The sequence below is a fragment of the Triticum urartu genome, chromosome 7 (genome assembly GCF_003073215.2).
Source record: "Triticum urartu cultivar G1812 chromosome 7, Tu2.1, whole genome shotgun sequence".
NCBI lineage: Eukaryota > Viridiplantae > Streptophyta > Magnoliopsida > Poales > Poaceae > Triticum > Triticum urartu.
This window is the reverse complement of record NC_053028.1, coordinates 118,762,172-118,768,083: the sequence shown is the minus strand read 5'-3', so window position 1 is coordinate 118,768,083 and position 5,912 is coordinate 118,762,172.

Sequence of the window (5,912 nt, the reverse complement as noted above, 5' to 3'; positions counted from 1 at the left end):
ATAATTTCTTTTAATGGGGCAAGGTATAGTAGGTACTCTGGGATCTCCAAGTTTCTTTGGTATTCCACCCTTAAAAGTATAATTAGCAAGCATGGTGGAAATTTCAGTTTCCGGTATCTTTCTTTTATTAGTAATGATATCCTTCATATATTTAGCATAAGGATTTGTTTTGAGCACATCAGTTAATCGCATACGCAAAAAGATAGGCCTAATCATTTCAGCAAAGCGCTCAAAATCTTCGTCATCCTTTTTCTTGGATGGTTTCGGAGGAAAAGGCATGGGTTTCTGGACCCAAGGTTCCCTTTCTTTACCATGTTTCCTAGCAACAAAGTCTCTTTTATCATAACGTTGATTCTTTGATTGTGGGTTATCAAGATCAACAGCAGGTTCAATTTCTACATCATTATCATTACTAGGTTGAGCATCATCATGAACATCATCATTAATATTTTTACTAGGTTCATGTTCATTACCAGATTGTGTTTCAGCATCAGACATAGATATATCATTTGGATTATCAGGTGGTTCAGCAATAAGTTCACTAGAAGTTTGCACAGTTCTATCATTTTTCTTCTTCTTCTTTTTAGAAGAACTAGGAACATCAATATTATTTCTTTGAGAATCTCGATCAATTCTCTTAGGATGGCCTTCAGGATACAAAGGTTCCTGAGTCATTCTACCAGTTCTAGTAGCCACTCTAATAGCATAATCATTTTTCTTACTATTCATTTCATTAAGCACTTCTTTTTGAGCCTTAAGTACTTGTTCTACTTGAGTGGTAACCATAGAAGCATGTTTGCTAACAAGTTTAAGTTCACCTTTAATATTAGCCATATAATCACCCAAGCATCTAATCGTATAAGCATTTTTTTAATTGTCTACCAAAATAAGCATTGAAGTCATCTTGCTTATACATAAAGTTATCAAACTCATCCAAGCATTGACTAGCAATTTTAGTAGGAGGGACTTCAGCTTTATCATATCTATAGAGAGAATTTACCTTTACTACTTGTGTCGGGATATCGGGATCAGGAGGTTCTTTAACAATTAAATAATTGAGATCATAAGTTTCTTCAACAGGCGATGAATTAAGACCATGTATTTCTTCAATAGGAGGTAAATTCTTAACGTCTTCAGCTTTAATACCTTTTTCTTTCATAGATTTCTTTGCCTCTTGCATATCTTCGAGACTGAGAAATAAAACACCTCTGTTCTTCGGAGTTGGTTTAGGAATAGGCTCAGTAATTGGAGCAGGAGATGGCTTAGGAGCTGGCTCAGGAGGTGCCCAATTATTTTCATTTGTCAACATATTATTCAATAGAATTTCAGCTTCATCCGGTGTTCTTTCCCTGAAAAGAGAACCAGCACAACTATCCAGGTAATCTCTGGAAGCATCGGTTAGTCCATTATAAAAGATATCAAGTATTTCAGGTTTCTTAAGAGGATGATCAGGCAAAGCATTAAGTAACTTGAGAAGCCTCCCCCAAACTTGTGGGAGACTCTCTTCTTTAATTTGCACAAAGTTGTATATTTCCCTCAAAGCAGCTTGTTTCTTATGAGCATGGAAATATTTAGCAGAGAAGTAATATATCATATCCTGGGGACTACGCACATAACCAGGATCAAGAGAATTAAACCATGTGTTAGCATCACCCTTTAATGAGAACGGAAATATTTTGAGTATATAGAAGTAACGTGATCTCTCATCATTAGTAAACAGGGCAGCTATATCATTTAACTTAGTAAGATGTGCCACAATAGTTTCAGATTCATAGCCATGAAACGGATCAGATTCAACCAAAGTAATTATATCAGGATCAACAGAGAATTCATAATCCTTATCAGGAACGCATATAGGTGAAGTAGCAAAAGCAGGGTCAGGTCTCATTTTATCTCTAAGTGATTCTTTGTTCCATTTAATTAATAACCTCTTAAGCTCATATCTATCTTTGCAAGTAGAAATAGCAGCAGAAGATTCCATATCAAAAAGATAACCCTCAGGAATAACAGGCATATTTTCATCATCACTATCATCATCGTATTCAGATTCAATAATTTCTTTTTCTCTAGCCCTAGCAATTTGTTCATCAAGAAATTCACTAAGGGGCACAGTAGTATCATGCATAGAAGCAGTTTCATCATAAGTATCATGCATAGCAGAAGTGACATCATCAATAACATGCGACATATCATAACGAATAGCAGAAGCAGGTGTAGGTGTCGCAAACTTACTTATAACAGAAGGTGAATCAAGTGCAGAGCTAGATGGCAGTTCCTTACCTCCCCTCGCAGTTGAGGGATAGATCTTGGTTTTTTGATCTCTCAAGTTCTTCATAGTGTCCAGCAGATATAAATCCCAAGTGACTCAAAAAATAGAGCTATGCTTCCCGGCAACGGTGCCAGAAAAAGGTCTTGATAACCCACAAGTATAGGGGATCGCAACAACTTTCGAGGGTAGAGTATTCAACCCAAATTTATTGATTCGACACAAGGGGAGCCAAAGAATATTCTCAAGTATTAGCAGCTGAGTTGTCAATTCAACCACACCTGAAAACTTAGTATCTGCAGCAAAGTATTTAGTAGCAAAGTAATATGATAGTGGCGGTAGCGGCAACAAAAGTAAAGACAACAAAAGTAATGTTTTTGGTATTTTGTAGTGATTGTAACAGTAGAAGCGGGAAAGTAAATAAGCGTAAACCAGTATATGAAAAACTCGTAGGCACCGGATCAGTGATGGATAATTATGCCGGATGCGGTTCATCATGTAACCGTCATAACATAGGGTGACACTGAACTAGCTCCAATTCATCAATGTAATGTAGGCATGTATTCCGTATATAGTCATACGTGCTTATGGAAAAGAACTTGCATGACATCTTTTGTCCTACCCTCCCGTGGCAGCGGGGTCCTATTAAAAACTAAGGGATATTAAGGCCTCCTTTTAATAGAGAACCGGAACAAAGCATTAGCACATAGTGAATATATGAACTCCTCAAACTATGGTCATCACCGGGAGTGGTCCCGATTATTGTCACTTCGGGGTTGCCGGATCATAACACATAGTAGGTGACTATAGACTTGCAAGATAGGATCAAGAACTCACATATATTCATGAAAACATAATAGGTTCAGATCTGAAATCATGGCACTCGGGCCCTAGTGACAAGCATTAAGCATAGCAAAGTCATAGCAACATCAATCTCAGAACATAATAGATACTAGGGAACAAACCCTAACAAAACTAACTCGATTACATGATAAATCTCATCCAACCCATCACCGTCCAGCAAGCCTACGATGGAATTACTCACGCACGGTGGTGAGCATCATGAAATTGGTGATGGAGGATGGTTGATGATGACGACGGCGACGAATCCCCCTCTCCGAAGCCCCGAACGGACTCCAGATCAGCCCTCCCGAGAGGTTTTAGGGCTTGGCGGCGGCTCTGTATCGTAAAACGCGATGATTTCTTCTCTCTGATTTTTTTCTCATCGAAACTCAATATATGGAGGTGGGGTTGGAGTCGGAGACGCAACAAGGGGCCCACGAGGTAGGGTGGCGCGCCCTAGGGGGGGGGGGGCGCCCCCCACCCTCGTGAGAAGGGTGTGGCCCCCCTGGTCTTCATCTTTGGCAAGGATTTTTTATTATTTTTTCTAAGATGTTCCGTGGAGTTTCAGGTCATTCTAAGAATATTTGTTTTCTGCACATAAAACAACACCATGGTAATTCTGCTGAAAACAGCGTCAGTCCGGGTTAGTTCCATTGAAATCACACAAGTTAGAGTCCAAAATAAGGGCAAAAGTGTTTGGAAAAGTAGATACGACGGAGACGTATCAAGTTTGCACATATTTTTGTACGCGACATTGCCGAACTAGGGCGACCTGTGGGCCACGACTGGGAGCTAGGTCGCCCGCACGCGCCAATCTAGCCGGCTCGCCCCCAGGAGGCTCTTTTTCGGCGTCCTGGGGGGCCGAATGGCTGGAGATGCTCTAAGATTTGGTCGTGGTGATGCAGTCGTAGGAGGCCGCATGCCGTGGCAAGCCATGGGGTGAATAGACTGGTGTAGTCGCTATCAGGTCGGAGTTGAGGCGCGCTGTCGACGACGAATGGCGATGGAAGACGCAATCCGACCTTAGACCGGTAAACCAAAAAATAGACGCCAAACAAAGCGACTGGTGAGAGAGAAAATCCGGAGCAAAGGCTCCAAAAAAAGATTCTCCAGGGCAGCCGGTCAACACGACCGGCGGACGTACCCTAGGTACGGGCGGCGCGGCCCCCGATGGCGGTCATGGAGACCGACCATCTCGGGGGCGGCATAGAGCGGAAGCGACGGGCGGCGGCTAGGGTTTGGATCGGTTAGGCTAATACCATGTTAGAAGGGAGAGAGAGGATTTGGTGGAATAGTTGTTGTATTGCTTGAGCCTCGTGGGCATATATAGAAGTACAATGATCTACTTGGAGTAGAAGACAAGCCAGAACAAATCCTAGTCTATTTCGTCTTTCCTAATAATCAATATACTCAACATGTGCAACCGGCCCTACCTCTTCCATCCGTAACACACACATGACATGTATGAAAATATATTATTATCAACAAAAAACGAGAGGAGAGCATTGCCATTTGCCCTCCAACACGTTGCACCTTTTCAGTGGGCAGAGGCCTTTTCTTCTTTTCGAAACGGATGGTCCGAGGCTTTTCAATGGGCGGTGTAGGTTGTAGCGGGAGGGCGGACGTCATGTCTAGCTCGCCGAGATTAGTTTTAAAACTATTAGAAATTCGTTTGTGATGGTGTGGTTCAATGGCAAGTGTGAGTGGGTTTAGGGTTTAGGCAATGGCCAAGATCGTTTGGCCACTTTCGAACGCAATGCGATCAGACGGACGCTACGATCATGGTTGATGAAGGCAGGAATGAGGATAAGCAATAAATGGATGAGGTGGTGTGTTAAAATAGACAACGTGAATCTATGAAGGGGTTTTAAGTCATGCTTATTGTGCTAGAAGCATGTGTTTTATTTTCCCATTGCCATGCACGAGCATGTTTGCTAGTTTTTAACAGCATCTCCACTCGTTCGGCCTCCTAGGGGCTTGAAATAGCGCCGTCTGAGGGCGCGCCGGCAAAAAAATCGGCATGGGGACGGTTGGTTTCCTAACCGCCGCCCAAGGCCGCCCCAGACACCGTTATTTTGAAAACCAAACTCGGCAAAAATTCGGTCAAACACAACACAAATTCGGCCAAACTAGGCGATTTCATTGATATTTGTACAAAAAAACAAAAACATAATTTAAAAACTAACTAAAAAAACCACTGCACCGCCTCCGCCGCCCGCCTTCTACACGCCGAGCAGCCTGTGTAGAACTTGGTGTAGTCGCCGCCGTCCCTGTTACACCCTTGACCAGCGTCGCCGATGCGTGGGGGGTTGGACGGCCCGGGTGCCTCCTTGTCGCTGTCGTCGACGATGACGAACCGCCCTCCTTGTGCCCGCGGCGCCGAGCGGCGATCTCCTCGAGGGAGCAGCGCTGGTGCGCCATCTCCTCGTGGACATAGTCCTCCCGCGCCGACTTGAGGGTGATCTCGTCAGCGGCGGCCATGGCCTCATGCTCCTTCACAGGGAGCAGCCCCGACTCGATCTTCGGCCGGATGAGGCGGGGAAGAGGGAGGAGAGGGGCCACGGCCGTCCTCGTTGATGACTCAGGCGCCGCCGCGGGTGCGATGCCCCAGAGGCGTCTCTTGCGGGTCCGGCTTGACGGGGCGGAGCACTGGCGATCCGAAGGGAAGGGACCCTCACGACGAGGAGGTTGCGTCTCCATTTGCCGCGGCGTCCAAGAGGTGCCGCGGCTGCGAGAGAAGGAGGGGGCGCCGGGTACTCCAAGCGTGGCATGGTGCTAGCCTTGATGCACTCGAGGGCGGCTT